Here is a 17,137-nt window from a genome sequence, read left to right on the forward strand (position 1 = left end):
CATGAGCACCTAGTTGTCTCAGCACCATTTATTTGTTATTCCATAATTTCCCCAGTGACTTATATCATCCCTTTGTCAACTGTCAAGTTTCATTATATTCAAGGTATTATCTCTGGCCCTCTATTTTATTTTTTCTCTCTGTAGCAATGCCAAGCTATTTTAGCTATAGCTTTAATGTCTTAACATTTGATATACTGATTATACCACTTTGTTCTTCAAAAAATTTGGCCATTTTAAAAAATCTTTTAATAATATTTAGTCTTTTAATAATAATTTTCTATACACATTTTAGAATTGACTTGGTATGTTTCTTAAATGTTCTTGTTTGATTTTATTGAAATTACACAAAATTTTTATTTATTATTTATTTAATTTTTAAATTAAAGTTGACATTCAATATTATTTTATATTAGTTTCAGGTGTACAGCATAGTGGTTAGACAATAACAAAATTTATGATGTTTTCTCCCTGATAATTCTAGTACTCACCTGGCACTATTCATAGTTATTAGAATGTTATTGACTATATTCCCTATGCTCTACAATTTTCACTTCTTAATTCCTTCATCTTTTCACCCAGCCCCGAAATCTCCTTCCAAAGGCCAACTTACAGTTTGTTCTCTGTACCTGTCAGTCTGTTTCTGGTTTGTTTGTTTATTTTGTTCTTTAGATTCCACATACAAGTGAATTCATATGATACTTGTCTTTTTTTGTCCAACTTATTTCAATTAGCATAATACCCTCCAGGTCCATCCATGATGTCACAAATGGTGAGATTTCTTTTTTTTTTTTTTTTTATGGCTGAGTAATAGTCCATTGTATATATGTACCATCTCTTCTTTATGTACTTGTCTATTGATGGGCACTTGGGTTGTTTCCATATCTTGGCTATTGTAGATAATGCTGTGATGAACATAGGGGTGCATATATCTTTTCAAATTAATGTTTTGGATTTCTTTGGATAAATACCCAGAAGTGGAATTGCTAGGTCATAATGTAGTTTTATTTTAATTTTTTTGGAGGAACTTCCATATTGTTTTTCACAGTGGCTGCACCAATCCACAATCCTACACTCAGAGAACAAGGGTTCCCTTTTCTACATTTCTTTGGCAATACTTGTTTGTGGATTTATTGATGGTAGTCATTCTGCCAGGCATGAGGTTATATCTAACTGTGGTTTTAATTTGCATTTCTCTGATGATTAGTGCATTGCGCATCTTTTCATATGTCTGTTGGCATCTGTATGTCCTCTTTGGGGAAGTGTCTATTCAGAACCTCTGCCCTTTTTAATTGGACTGTTTGGAGTTATTTGGTGTTGAGTTGCATACGTTCTTTATAAACTTTGGGTACTAACTCCATATCAGATGTATTGGTGGATATGTTCTCCCAATCAGTGGGTTGTCTTTCATTTTGTTGATAGTTTCCTTTGCTGTACACAACCTTTTTAGTTTGATGTAGTCCCATTTGTTTAATCTTTCTTTTGTTTCCTTTGCCTGAGGAGATATATTAAAAATATATTGCTAAGAGAGATTTTACTGTCTATGTTTGTTTCTAGGAGTTTTATGATTTTGAGACTTACATTTAAATCTTAATCCATTTTGAGTTTATTCTTGTGTGTGGTGTAAGGAGGCGGTCTAGTTTGATTTTTTGCATGTATCTGTCCAATTTTCCAAACACCGTTTATTGAATAGACTGTCTTTACCTCACTGTACATTCCTGCCTCTTTGTCATATGTTAATTGTCCGCATCTGCACGGGCTTATTTCTGGGCTCTCCGTTCTGTTCCATTGATCTCTGTGTCTGCTTTTATGCAGATGCCATGTCGTTTTGGTTACTATAGTCTTGTAGTCTAGTTTTACATCTGCTAGTGTGAACCTCCAAATTTGTTCTTCTTCCATGAGATTCCTGTGGCTACTCAAGGTCTTTTGTGGCTCCATATAAATTTTAGGATTATTTGTTCTAGTTTTAGTTCTGTGACAAATGCCCTTGGTATTTTGACTCCATAGATGGCTTTGGGTGGTATGAACATTTTAACAATGTGAATTCTTCCTGTTCACGAGCACAGTGTATGCTTCCATTTCTTTTTATCTTCTTCAATTTCTGTTTTTAATGTCTTATAACTTGCCCAGTACATGTGTTTTATCTTTTTGGTTAAACTTGTCCCTAAATATTTTATTTTTTTCTGATACAATTGTGAATTTTTTTTCTTAGTTTCCCTTCCTGGTAGTTCATTATTGGTGGATGAAGAAGAACTATTTTCTGAATATTTATTTTGTATCCTGCTGTTTGGCTGAATTCGTTTGTCAGTTCTAGTAGTTTTTTGGGTGGAATCTTCAGGGTTCTCTATAGTATCATGTTATCTGCAAATAATGACACTTTTACTTCTTCCTTTCCAATTTTGATGCCTTTTTTTTTTTTCTTGTCTGATTCTGTAGGTAGGACTTCTAACACCATGTTGAATATGAATGGTGAAAGTGGACATCCCTGTCTTGTTCCTGATGTTAAGGAAAATGCTTTTAGCCTTTCCCTGTTTCGTATGTTAGTTGTTGGTTTGTCATATATGGCCTTTATTATGTTGAGGTATGTTTACTATATTCCCATTCTGCTGAGGGTTTTTTTAAAAATTATAAATGGGTGCTGGATTTTGTCAAATGTTTTTTTCTGCACCTATTGATATGATTATGTGATTTTTATTCTTCATTTTGTTTATGTGGAGTATCACATTAATTCATTTGCAGACATTGAACTAAGCTAGCATCCCAGGAATAAATGCCATTTAATCATGGTGCATAACCTTTTAATGTATTGCTGAATTCAGTTTGTTAAAATTTTATTAATAATTTTTGCATCTGTGCTCATAGGGGATATTGGCCTATAATTTTCTTTTTTGGTAATACCTTTTTCTGGTTTTGGAATGATAATAAAGATGATCTTGTAAAATGATCTTGGGAGGCTTCCCTTTTCTTGCATTTTTTGGAATAGTTTGAGGATAGTTATTAATTCTTTTTTGAATGAAGCCATTGGGTCCAGGACTTTTGTTTGTTGCGATTTAAAAAAAAAAAAAAATATCTTTATTGATTTCAGAGAGAGGAAAGGAGAGGGAGAGAGAGAGATAGAAACATCAACAATGAGAGAGTCATTGATCAGCTGCAGCCTGCAACCCGGGCATGTGCCCTGACTGGGAATCGAACCCTGATCGCCTGGATCCTAGGTTGACTCTCAACCGCTGAGCCACGCCCGGCAGGGCAACGATTTTTTTTTTTAAGCCTCACCCTAGGATATTTTTTCCATTGCTTTTCAGAGAGAGTGGAAGGGGGAGAGAGATTGAGAGAGAGAGAGAAACATGGATGGGAGAGAGATACATCAATTGGTTGCCTTCCGCACCGGCCCTGACCCAGGCCGGGGATAGAGCCTGCAACCGAGGTACGTGCCCTTGGTCAGAATTGAACCCAGGACCCTTTAGTGCCTGGGCCGCTGCTCTAACCACCGAGCAAAACTGGCCAGGAATGTTGGGATTCTTTTGATTACTAAATTAATGTTGTTGGTAGTGATTTTTTTTTTTCAGATTTTCTGTTTTTTTCTTGATTTAGCTTGGGAAGATTGTAAGTTTCTAGGAATTTAATTGTTTAGAGCATTTTCTTATAATTATTTGTATTTCTGTGTTTCAGCTGTCAGTTCTCCTCTTTCATTTCTGATTTTATCTTGTTGGGTCCTGTGTTGTCCTGTTTGTTGCTTGATGAGTCTGGTTAAATGTTTATTAATCTTGTTTATCTTTTTCACTAACTAGTTTTTGGTTTTATTGACCTTTTGTATTTTTTAGACTCTATTTTATTTACTTCTGTTCTGATCTTTATTATTTTCTTATGTCTACTCACTTTCATCTTCATTGTTAGTTTTCTAGTTCCTTTAGGTGTAAGGTTAAACTGTTTATTTGAAATTTTCTTGTTTCTTTAGGTAAGCCTGTATTGCTATGGATTCCTCTCTTAGGACTACTTTTGTTGCGTCCCATTGATTTGGGGTCATTGTGCTTTTATTTTTATTTATCTCAAGGTATCTTTTGATTTCATTCTTTATCTCACTGTTAATGCATTTATTGTGTAATAGCATGTTATTTAGCCTCCATGTATTTGCCTGTTTTCAGTTTTTTTCTTGTGAATGATTTCTAGTTTTATACCATCGTAGTCAGAGAAGATACTGGGTATGATTTTAATCTTCTTTAATTTATTGAGACTTGCCTTGTGTCCTAGCACGTGGTCTATCCTAGAAAATGTACCACATGCTCTTGAAAAGTATGTATATTTTATTGCTTTGGGGTAAAATGCTCTAAAAATGCCAATTAAATTCATCTGGTCTAATGTGTCATTTAAGCTTGTTGTTTCCTTGTTGATTTTCTGTCTGGAAGATCTATCCATTGATGTGAATGGGGTGTTAAAATCCCCCACTATGACCGTATTACTGTCAATATCTCCCTTTATGGCCACCAAGATCTGCTTTCTATGTTTAGGTGCTTCTAAATCGTGTGCATAAACATTTACAGGGGTTATAGTCTCTTGTTGGATTGATCCCTTTATCATTATGAAATATCTTTCTTTGGCTCTTATTATAGCCTTTGTTTTAAAGTCTCTTTTGTCTGATATAAGTATTGCTACTCCAGTTTTTTCTGGTTTCTATTTGCATGAAGTGTCTTTTTTTCTATCCATTTACTTTTAGTCTGTGTGTATCTTCTCATCTGAAGTGGGTCTATTTTAGAGAGCAAATTTATGGGTCTTGATTTCTTATCTATTCAACCACCCTTTATCTTCTTTTTTAAAAAGATATAATCACTGTTTTGAAAGCAATAAAAGGATAGATAAATACCTCTTTTTTTTTTTTTTTTTTTAAGTTAAGACCTAAAACTGTTTCCAAAACTTCAAATAAAAACTCCTGCTGGAAGCACAAGGATAATCTGTATTGAGACTTGCCTTGTGTCCTAGCACGTGGTCTATCCTAGAAAATGTACCACATGCTCTTGAAAAGTATGTATATTTTATTACACCAGTGATACTTAGTATCACAAACACAATATTAAACTTCAAGAAATATACCATTAATTTGCAGTGAGCATTTGTTTGCACAATTACAACATATGGACAAACCCAGGAGAGGGGAGCACGCCTGGCATTTGCACCCAGGACAGCAGTTGGTCACACCATCCGCTAGATTTTGGAGATCACCTTGCAGCTAGCAAGCTCTGACTTAGCTTATATTTTTCATAATAGTAACTCTAGTAGATGTGAGGTGACATCTCATTGTGATTTTTGGTTTGCACTTTCCTGATGACTGTGATGAGTGTCTGTTGGCCATTCGTGTTTTCTTTGTAAAAATGTCTATCCAGTTTCTCTGCCCATTTTTAATTCAGTTTATTATTATTTTTGTTATTAATTTGTATGATCTCTTTATATTTTGGATATTAACCCTTTATCAAACATATGACTTGCAAATATTTTCTCCCATTCTATGGACTGCGTTTTCATTTTGCTGATTGTTTCTTTTGCTGTGCAGAAGCTTTTTAGTGTGATGTAGTTCCACTTGTTTATTTTTGCCTTTGTTGTTTGTGCTTTAGGTGTCATATCCAAAAAAAATAAAAAAGAATCATTGCTAAGACTTATGTCAAGTAGCTTTCCCCCTATATTTTCTTTTATATGCTTTATGTTTCAGGTATTACATTTATGTCTTTAATTCATTTTAAGTTAAGATTTGTGAGTGGTATAAAACAGAGATCCAATTTTATTTTTCTGTATGTGGTTATCCAGTTTTCTCAACATCCTTTATTGAAGAGACTATTCTTTCCGCATTGAGTACTCTTGGCTTCCTTGTCAAATATTAGATGACTATGTATGTGGAAGTTTGTTTCTGGGCTCTCAATTTTATTCCATTGGCCTATATGTCTATTTTTTTTTTCTTTCTTGCCAGTACCATACTTTTTGATTACTATAGCTTTGTAGTATGGTTTGAAACCAGGATGTGTGAGGTCTCCAGCTTCATTCTTGTTTCTCAGGTTTGTTTTAGCTATTTGAGGTCTTTTACAGTTCCTCTTTTTAAAACTTAACTGTCATGGAACATACTTTGTTTTATTTATCTGTGAATGTGTTTGTTGAGTGAATGAATAAATAAAAACAATTATTCCCAATTCCACGGTGTACATCAATCAAATAACTAATAAATTTCCTTACTACATGGAGCATTTCTTGACATTGCTCATCTTTTTAGGTACATTGCTTTGTTTCCATCCCGAGAAACTTTTCACTTAGAATAATAATACTAGTCAATCATGACTGTGGTAGACAGAACTCTGAGATGATCTTCCAAGATCCCTTGTCCCTAGGGTACCTCCATTTTTCCCTAGCTATCAAACATTAATCTAGGTACTGCTGTGTAGGGGTTGCAGATATCATTAAGGCCCCAAATCAGTTGACCTAAAGGTAGAAAGGTTATCCAGATGGCTTTGAATTAACCACTTGAGTGTTACAAAAGCATAATTCTCTCTGTCTGGTCACACACACACACACACACACACACACACACACACAGACTCAAAGCATGGGGGAATTGGATAGACAAGAAAGTCTCTGTTGCTGACTTTGAAAATGGGGGGAGCCATGTGAAAGGAATGTGGGAAGCCTCTGGGAGTTAAGGGTGACCCCTGCACGACAGCTAGCAAGAAAATGGGGACCTCAGCCCTATAACCACAAAAACAGCCCTGCCATTAGCTTACTTGAGCTCGGCAGCAGATTCTTTTCGGTCCCAGATGAAAACCACAGCCCTGGGCAGCACCTGGATTTCACCTGGTCGGACTCTGAGTGGAGAGCCCAGACGTGCCACGCCCAGGCTTCTGACCTACAGAAACTTTGAGATAATAAACTTATGTTATTTTAAGCCACTCAATGTGGTAATTTGTTACGCAGCAATAGGAAACTAATACGGAGATGGTGATGATGACAAAAATGAACTTCTGGAAGGGGTGGAGCAAAGAAAGAGCCAGGGAAGCACCCGCGATTTCAGCCTCAATCTTACGCCTCAGGCTCTCCCTGTTTTAAGCTCTGAAGTGAGGACAGGTTTCCACTCTGCCCCTGGCTACTTCAGGCAGGTTCTAAAAAATAAGATTCAGACATAATCAGTGAATGAATGTTTTGTGTTTTTCTTTCTTTCTTTCTTATAGGCTTAGAACAGAGGCACATGCTATTTTTCCACTGATCTCCTCTAATAAGTGTGCCAACCTGAAACAATTGACCTTAAAAAATAAAAATGAATAACCAGCTCCCCGAGCCCTAGCAGGCAGCATTAACATTCTCCAGTCTCTCTGGTTGTGTCCTGGGAGTCTCACAGAAATGAATCTTATTATTAGTCTGCTGCTGGTGACTGCTCCTGATGGCCCCTCCTCCCACCCGTAGCTGCTGAGCCCGGCGCAGGTGTCACCAGGCCCATGGCTCTGCAGGAATGGGGCGATGGTGGGCACACAGAGCCATCAGCCCCACGGCCAGAGCAGGCAGTTGGTCCGCCCACATCACAGGAGCCTCCGAATCTCTGTTTGCAGGACTTTCTCAGGAAGACAAGTCATTCTGATGAATGGTGATAAAGCATCATTCAGAGGTGTTCAGTCCCCTCTTTATTGTGTTGGGGTTTGTCATCCATGCAGATCAGTGCATATGTTATATGTGTACAGTTTTAAAAATTATAAAGTGAACACCGTGTAAAAGAAAAAACATTGCCATATTCCCCCAAAATTCTGTTTTCCCGTTCCTATACACAATTCCCTTCTGCCTAGGGAGAGATAGTCACTGTTCTGAAGTTCATGAAAATTATTTCTTTGCCTCTAAAAAATCTAGTTTTAGTACCATTGTGTGCATTCCTAAATAGAAATAGTTTAGTTTTGCCTGTTTGCAAGCCTTATGAAAATGGAACTTGGGTACCCTTCTGCACCTTGCTTCTTTACTTAAGTTTATGTTTTTGACATTCATTTGCATTATTACGTAACTGTAGTGTGTTCATTTCCATTGCTGGTTAGTATTTCACTTGAATATACCATGAATTATTTAGTTTAACCATGATGAACATTTAATTTAGTTTGCTTTTAGTGTCTGGCTATTTAAACCACACTGCTACTCACAGTCTCACACATATACACCTGGTAGGAATTTATCTATGGTACGTATCACAACACAAAGCTAAACAGACACAGCCAATATGCATCTTCAGCCTTCCTAGATAGTGTCAAACTGCTTCCAAATGGAAACCAAGCACATGCTTATGAACAGTAGGTAGAATTTCCTAATTCTCTTCATTTTTGCTAACAGTTGTTATACTAGTTTTCTATTGTTACATAAATTGCCAAAAACTTGATGGTTTAAAACAACTTAAACTTATTACCTTATAGATTTCGTGAGCCAGAGTCTGGGTCCTCTGCTCAGGGTCCTACAAGGCCGAAATCAAGGTGTTGGCCTGGGCTGGGGGCTCACCTGAGTTTTGGGTTCTTTCCCAAGCTCCTGTGATTTCACCTGTAGAATTTATTTCCTTGGGGTTGTAGGACTTGTGGAAGCTGCATCTTCAAGGCCAGTGGGAGTCTGCTTCTCTCACACTTTACCTTCTTCTAAAGGCACATCTGATTAGTCAGGCCTCCTCAGGATAAACTCCTTTTTGAACAGATAAAAGTCAATTTGGTGGGAGGAGCGTCCAGTCAAGAAGGCAGTGTAGGTAAAGGAGGTACTCACATCCTCTCACGACCACATTAAAATGACAACTTAACTACAGAACAACCATCACTGAGAACCACCTGAAGCCTAGCTGAATAGAAGTTCTTTAACTGAGGATATATAGAAGAAGCCACATCGAGACTGGTAGGAGGGGTAGAGATAAGGTACAGGTAGGTCCTACTCTCACATGTGGTGGTTAAACATCGGGAGGGATATCTCGGCTATGGAGGTTCCCCTTGAGGAGTGAGGAGTCCTGGCCCCAACCAGGCTCCCCAGCTCAGGGTTCCAGTGCTAGAAGAGAAGTCCCCATAACTTTTGGTAGGAGGAAAGGAGATTGTGGCTGAGTGAGATGGAGGTCTGCTGGGGTCCCCAGCATTCGTTTTAAAGGGCCTATGCACAGACTTACTCAGGCTTACACACTCTGAGCTCCAGCACTGAAGCAGCAGCTTGAAAGGTGGCAAGAACACAAGGGAGGAACTGAATAGTTTGGGTTCAGAGTAAAGGCTGGAGGGGCAGCTTTCTTCCAGACATGTGTTGGAAGAGGCCATTGTTCCTTTGCTGAGCTCTCCCCCTGCATGTGCAAGCAGGTGCCATATCTGAGTCTCCATCAATCTGGCTAACACCATCTGTCCCATCCTTGTGATTCCCTGAGACCCCCTTCTCACCCAAGCAGCTTCCAGTGGCATTTTCAGACAAACAGCCTGTTTTGGCACATGCTGTGGAATTTTCTAAAATCTTTTAAAGGTTCAAAAACTCCAAACAAGTAGCATTTAGCCTAGGCATGCCCTGTATTTCTTGCTAGGCAGTCTTAAGCCTGGCACTAGGGGCAGCCAGCCTTGGATCCCAGCTTGGCCTCTCTTGGAAACCTCCAAGCCCAGTACAAGTGACAACCATAAGCAGATAACTTTGTAGCTCATACAGGGTGGCCTCAGTTAAGAAACAGGCAGTTGCTGACCTTGGCCTGCACCTTCTGGGAGGTCCCAGAGCCAACACACCCAGTGGACAGCTTCATACCATGCTGGAGTAGCATTTAACCACCTCCATGAGTGACACACTCAAAGGGAAGACTCGGTGAGCACCAGAGACCCATTGAGGTGAATCCTGTTCCTTGGGGTGGCCCCTCCACTGTAATCATGGTCAATACTTGCAGCCAATTGCCTCAGGGTAAATCCATCTCTGTGAGGTGCCAACAGTAATCAAGGCTCAACTACAAAGGGACAATGCACTCAGCCCTTACGGGTAGTGTACCTGGAGAACCCCATTTGTGTAACCAGGTAGGCTGCTCCACTGGGTGCCACAGACACTTACTACATAAGGCCATCCAACCAAGACTGGGAGATGTAGCAGCTCTACCTAATACATAGAACAAACACAGGGAGGCTTCCAAAATGAGGTGACAAACAAAAAGACATGACCCAAATGAGAGAATAGGACAAAACTCCAGAAAAGAACTAAGCAAGATGGAGACAGCAATCTCCCAGGTGCAGAGTTCAAAACACTGGTTATAAAGGTGCACAATAGACTTAGGGGAAGAGTAGATAAACAGTGAGATCTTCAACAAAGAGACAGAAAACAAGAAAGGGGATAGAAGACATAAAAAAGGAGCCATCAGAAATGAAGAATACAATAACTGAAATGAAGAATACACTAGAAGGAATCAACAGCAGGATAGATGAAGTGGAGGACTGAATCAGGGGTTTAGGAGATAAGGTAGCAGAAAATAGCCCAACAGAACAGCAAAAAGAAAAAAAAGAACCCCCCCCAAAATGAGGATAGTTTAAGGAGCCTCTGAGATAACATCAAACACACAAACACCAAGGGGTTACCAAAAGGAAAAGAAATTGAAAACCTATTTAAAAAAATAATGATACATCCCTAGCTTGTTCAGTGGTTAGAGCACCGGCTGGGAACTGAAAGGTCCTGGGTTCCATTCTGGCCAGGGGCACATACCTCGGTTGCAGGTTCAACCTTTGGCCCCAGTCGGTTCAAGAGCAGGAGGCAGCCAATCAATGTGTCTCTCTCCCATTGATGTTTCTATCTCTTTCTTTCCCTCCCAGTCTTTCTGAACAGGAGTGGAAAAAATATCCTTGGGTGAGGATTAAAAAAAAAAAAATGATAGGAAATTTCCTTAACTTGGTGAAAGAAATAGACACACAAGTCCAGGAAGCACATGGTGTCCTAAACAAGACAAACCCAAAAGGGCCAACATCAAGACACATCATAATTAAAATGCCAAAGGTTAAAGAGAAGCAAAGAGTCTTAAAAACAACAAGAGAAAAGTGCAGTGTTACCTATAAGGGAGCTCCCATAAGACTGTCATCTGGTTTCTCAACAGAAAGTTTGCAGGTCAGAAGTGATGAAAAGCAAGGACCTACAACCAAGATGACTCTACCCAGCAAAGCTATCATTTAGAATTGAAGGACAGATAAAGAGCTTCCCAGACAAGAAAAAACTTACTGTGTTCATCACCACCAAACCAGTATTGCAAGAAATGTTAAAGGGTCTTCTTTAAAAAGAAGAAAGAAAAGGAACAAAAATATACAAAATAAAATGGTAATAACTACCTTTCAATCAACAGTTACTTTAAATGCAAATAGATTAAATGCTGCAGTCAGAAGTCATGGGGTGAATGAATGGATAACAAAACAAGACCCTTACATATACTGTCTACAAGAAACTCACTTCAGATTGAGAGGCACACAGACTGAAAGTAAAGGGGTGGAAAAAGATATTTCATGAAAGTGGAAACAAACAAAAAGGTGGAGTAGCAATATTTTTACTAGATAAAATAGACTTTAAGCAAAAGCTAAAACAAGAGACAAAAAAATGAGCCAGCAATTTCACTTCTGGGTATATAGTCCAAGAAACCGAAAACAGTATTTGGAAAAAACATATGTATCTATATATTCATTGCAACATTGTTTACAATAGCCAAGATATAGAAGCAACCTAAGTGTTCACCAATAGATGAATGGATAAAGAAGAATCGGTATATATGTACAATGGAATAGTACTTGATCTTAAAAAAGAAAAAAATCTTACCATTTGTGACAGCATGGATAGACCCAAAGGGTATTGTGCTGAATGAAATAAGTCAGACATAGAAAGCCAGGTACCATATGATTTCATTTATATGTGGAATTTAAAAAACAACATAATGAAATGAACAAAACAGAAACAGACTCACAGATATGGAGAACATTTTGACTGTTGCCAGAGGGGAGGGGGCTTTGGTGGCTGAGTGATTAAGGGATTAAGAAACACAAATTATTGTTACAAAATAGTCATGGAATGTAAAATACAGCATAGGGAATATAGTCAGTAATACTGTAATAACTATATATGGTGCCAGATGGGTACTAGATTTATCGAGGTGATGACTTCATAGTTATATAAATGTCTAGTCACCGGGTTTTATACCTGAAACTAATATAATATTGTATGTTGACTTTAATTGAAAAAGTAAAAAATATTTAAAAAGTAAAAACTTTTGTGCTACAAATGATATCATGTTTTTCCAAAGAAGATATACAAGAGGCCCATCAATAAGCATATAAAGGAGGCTTGATAGCATCGGTCATCATGGAAATGGAAATGAGGCACCACTTCAAACCTACTAGGATGGCTACAACAAAGAAGACTTAATAACAAGTATTAGCCAAGTTACGGGGAGATTGGAGCCCTTGGACATAGCTGGTAGGAGTGTAAAATGACGCAGCTGTTTTGGAAAACACCTTGGCAGTTTCTCAAACTGTTAAACATAAAGTTGCCACTTAATCCAGTACTTTTTCTCCTAGATAAATAAAAACATATGTGTACACACACACACACACACACACACACGTCAATGGGTCATTGATGTAGTCAGGACAAATACCACTTTCACAGGTTCTGGTCACAGTGTGAAGGCTTACAGATGATGTACGTCAGGTGGTGCCCGGCTTGGAGACCATCGTAGAATCGCCTACCACACTCGATTCTGTCGGCTTGTTTAATGTTCAACTATTAGGTCATTTAATTTTTGATTGTCTGAGGTGAAGCAATTTTTATATGTTTCTTGATGACTGGCATTTGTTGGGGTATTTATTTCACATAATCCTCATTTGCAGATAGTTCTCTGACCTGGGTAAGCAATATTTAAAAAAAATAAAATAGTATAATATAAAGTATATTGAATGCTTGTTCTTTGTCAGCCATTTACGTGCATTACCCTTTTTTAAACATAGTTATAAAACCTATGAAATAGGTACTATTAATGTCTTCATTTTACAGATGAGGAAACTGAAGCTCAGCAGAGTTAAGCAACCTAGGCTTGGTTTTGAACCAGCTCTGTATGGCTCCAGTACCCATTTCTTTTTTTTTTCTTTTTTTTTTAAATGTGATTTCTTTTCTTTCTTTCTTTCTTTCTTTCTTTCTTTCTTTCTTTCTTTCTTTCTTTCTTTCTTTCTTTCTTTCTTTCTTTTTTTTTTTTTTTTTTTTTAATATATCTCTATTGATTTCAGAGAGAGGACAGGAGAGGGAGAGAGAGAGACAGAAACATCAATGATGAGAGAGTCATTGATCGAGCCCACAACCCGGGCATGGGCTCTGACTGGGAATCGAACCCCAATCTCCTGGATCCTAGGTCGATGCTCAACGGCTAAGCCACGCCCGGCCGGGCTCCAGCACCCATTTCTTAAACTCTAAAGAGATTTGCTCTATGCCATCTTAGAGGGAAAATGGTTTCTTCCTCATTTTATGATAGAAAATTGTTCTGTGGATGCGAGAGTAACCCTTTATGAATGCCAGGTTAAGTCTTAATCTCTTTCTTAGTGCTTTGGTGCCCTAGCTAGCTTCTTCTCTTACCTCCAGTCTACAGTATACTGCTGTTACATTAGGCTTCTCCAGTCTGAGCTCATCTGTTAGTCCTGCCCCAAAGCCCATGAGATTAACTGGGAATCTGGCATCAAAGTTCTTTTTCCCTCTCTCTGGGAGTCTTACCTCAAGCTCCTTCCTAGCCTCATCTTCCACAAACCCTCTGTTCTGGCCCTGGAATAGGGCTGGGACATATACAGCCCAGTGTTCTACTCAAACCATGGCCCCTAATTGTATACTCTAGTTCCAATTTTTTCTCCTTCAAATTCTACTAATCTTTTAAGGCTCATAATTTATAATTTCTAAGTGAACCACCCCTTAAACTCTCTGTCCCAAGAGATTTTTTCCTCTATTTACTGAGTTCCTCTAGCATTTATAATTTTTACTGTTTTACCTCTAGTTAGATCCTTCAGTATAATGCTACTTAATTTTCCACATGTCTCAATAAAATCATATACTCATTCCTAGTTGGTATATCCAATAAATCATTCTCAGTTTTTATCTTACTTGAAATTTTCATAGAATCTAATACTACTACTCAAGGAAATCATTCTTACAATTTCCTTCTCTATTGGTATCTATGACACCTTTATTTCCTACTTTGGTTCTAATCTTTACACATACCCTAAATGTCTGTTCTTTAAAATTCTGCCTTTGCTCCCCAACCCCTCTTTCACCCTGAATGTCTACTGTAGCCTTGACTCTACTGTGTACTCTCGCTTTACAGGACTCTCTCCCAATAGACCATTAGTTCCCTGAGGGCAGAGACACCATCCTGTCTTCAGTGCATCCCTGGGGCTCACCCCAGAGACTAGCACAATGCATTTCTTGAGGACAGGTACCTTGCTTATATGGTTTGTGAATTCCCACAATTGTCCTAACACTGCAGTGCCCAAGGCAATGCTTGTGGAGGGAGGAAGACAGGACTGATATTCACGAATGGCTTAGGTGACATCTATAACTAATGGGACCAGGAGAGAAGCACAGTGTTTTCTGAAGAAGATCCTCTTGGGAATTCTCTTTTCTACATTTTTGACTTAGGGTGTGTCTATGTGGGAAATGCCGGTTGTCGTAAAATATTTAAAATAAATATTTAGAGAGCTCTCAGGCCTTTAGTCTTATTTATGCCTTTCAGGCTCTCTCAGGTCTATTCTGGGCCATTGCTTCTAAGCTACCCAGAACTCTGTCTCTGACTTGGCTCCGCAAACCAAATATAGAAAGTGAAATCAGATTTGGACACAGATTTTTCTGACCTCAAAATGTTCCTACATCTACTCATTTGGTCTTCGTTAGAACACTCAGTGTGTGAATTCGGTCATTAAAAATATTTCTTGATCTAGGCACTGTCCATGGTGCTGGAAGGCTGGAGAAAAACTGGATTTAATGATGTTGACATAGCACCTGCTGCCCTCATTCCCATCTGAAGCTGAGGAAAGGCAGGGCCTGGCAGTTTGCAAGGTCTGTTGGTAAATGAAGGAGCCGGAACTTGAGTCCAGACCCTCTTACCCTAAACCCACCTTCTGTCCCTCATTCCACCTTGAACTCTGAAGTTGAGTGGAAATGCGCTTTATTGCCATGTGTAGTTTGCAAGTTTTGTCTTTTTCTTAAAGAGAAAGACAGAGGAGCACCTTGGATGTTTAAGGCAATGTTTAGCCTTTTCTTTCAAGGTCTTTCATGTTGAGTGGCCCAGTTCAGGGGGACTTAACTGAAAAGTAATGATTTCTAGACTTCTACAGGCCTGGGGGAGCTCAGCAACCTGAGCAGCCCCCCAGCCCCCGGCCTCTGATTGCTGACATATTTTTCGTGGAGCCGGCAGAGAGCAGGAAGGCGTAAGAAGGGTGGCCTACCCTATGTGCTCACAGGCTTCTTGAGGTTCTGCCTAGGTCTCCACCCGACCACGCTAACTATCCTCAGAAGAAAGCAAAGGTTAACTGAGATCACACAGCCAGGTGGATGCCCGGATTTGCTTTCCCTGGGGCTAATTATGGAACTACATTAGATAAAAGTCAACATATGTTGTAAAAGGCACTGTGTATCACTGCTTGACAGTTTCTAACAATGTGCTCATGTAACAGCTGTCAGAGGCTGTGCTAGAAAATGAGTAATATGTTGATTTATGTATATCAGATCTGTCCTCACGCTTCGTGTGGCGTGTGGCACAGAGCAGGCAGGCTCAGCTCTGTGGGTGGAGACTGGGGAGGTGGTGAAGGAAGGAAGGAAGGAGTTTCCCTCATTTTCAGAAGCGCCTGGAAGGCATGGCTGGAGCCTGTAGCAGCTGCTACATTCTGAGGTCCTTTGGAGAAAAAATGCTTAGGGGACATCTGTTCCCTTTTACAACAGTGGGAAGAGTAAAACCAAGTCTCCTAAGACTACGGGGGCTGCTGAAGTAACCTGTGTGCTCCCTGGCTTTTAAAAGGGCTTGGGGTGACACGGTGGAGCCCCACTCCAAAGGGCTTTGGGGGGAAGGAGGTTTCTATTGAAGTAACCACGCTGGATTTTCTTTACAGTTAGGGTGTTTTAAAATGACCAACTCAGTTTTCTTATCTGCGTTGTAAGCATCTCATTTTATTCACAAAGTCCGTTCAAAGAAGAAGTAAAATATTTTCTCTTGCATCCGAGAAACTGTCTCCATGTCCTGTGTGGTTTCTCCTGAGGCCACGCCCAGGGCCCACTGGCTCTCAAAGGACCCGGTTGCTGCCTATCACGCTGCTGTGGAGCCTCCGCTAGATTCCAAGGCTGTGACAGGCCCCCTCCTGCGCTCTTCCTCGCTCTCTGTCTTTGCTACGTTAGCCCCTCGGCCGTAATGCTCTCCTCTAAGTGGTAAGAAGTGACAGTGAGATAATTAGGCCAAACACAAACCAGCCCCTGAATGCTAACAGCAGATCCAAACTCTTATATAATTACCACTAAACGTGTAGTTTTGGGGGGATCTTTCCCTGATGGACATAAATAAACAGTTCTACTTACTTCTTGGTGTTTATTAGGACAAAAATAGAAACTCTCTACTTATTTCTAAAGCCACCAAAATAGCGTCCCTGCAGGAAGATGGGGGGATGGATTGCAAAGCACATTTGCCTCTAGTTTAAGGGGGGAAGCGGTGAGCCCTGGAGCAGCCTTGAGGGCCTCGCCGCAGGTCCGCGGGTGCGAGCGGAGAGCGCGTCTTTTTCTCTCCTGAAGGTTGTCTGTTCTCTTTCAGGCCACGGCACCCGTGGTGTTGATGAAGGCACGTTTCTGTTCCTCGGCTGACACACAGGAGCCACCGTGCTGGCTGGCAAGCTGGGTGGTGCCCTCCCGGGTGCCGTCCTGCCCACTCCCAAGCCCCGGTGCTGCCACCTCAGAGCAGCTCTCTATCGGGCAAACGCGCTCCCCACTCTGGATTTGACAAGCTCCCGGGAGGCTTCCAAGTCACACCCAGACAGAGCCAAACTCCCACGACAGAGTCGCCTTCTAGCGATCTAGTTACTGGAGAAAGCCCTGCAGCCCCTCTCGGATCACCGGGATGCTGCAGAAAGAGTCGACTGCACCCCAGCCCGCAAAATTTGCGGGTGCTGTACAT

Source organism: Miniopterus natalensis, chromosome 20 (genome assembly GCF_054644295.1).
Source record: "Miniopterus natalensis isolate mMinNat1 chromosome 20, mMinNat1.hap1, whole genome shotgun sequence".
NCBI lineage: Eukaryota > Metazoa > Chordata > Mammalia > Chiroptera > Miniopteridae > Miniopterus > Miniopterus natalensis.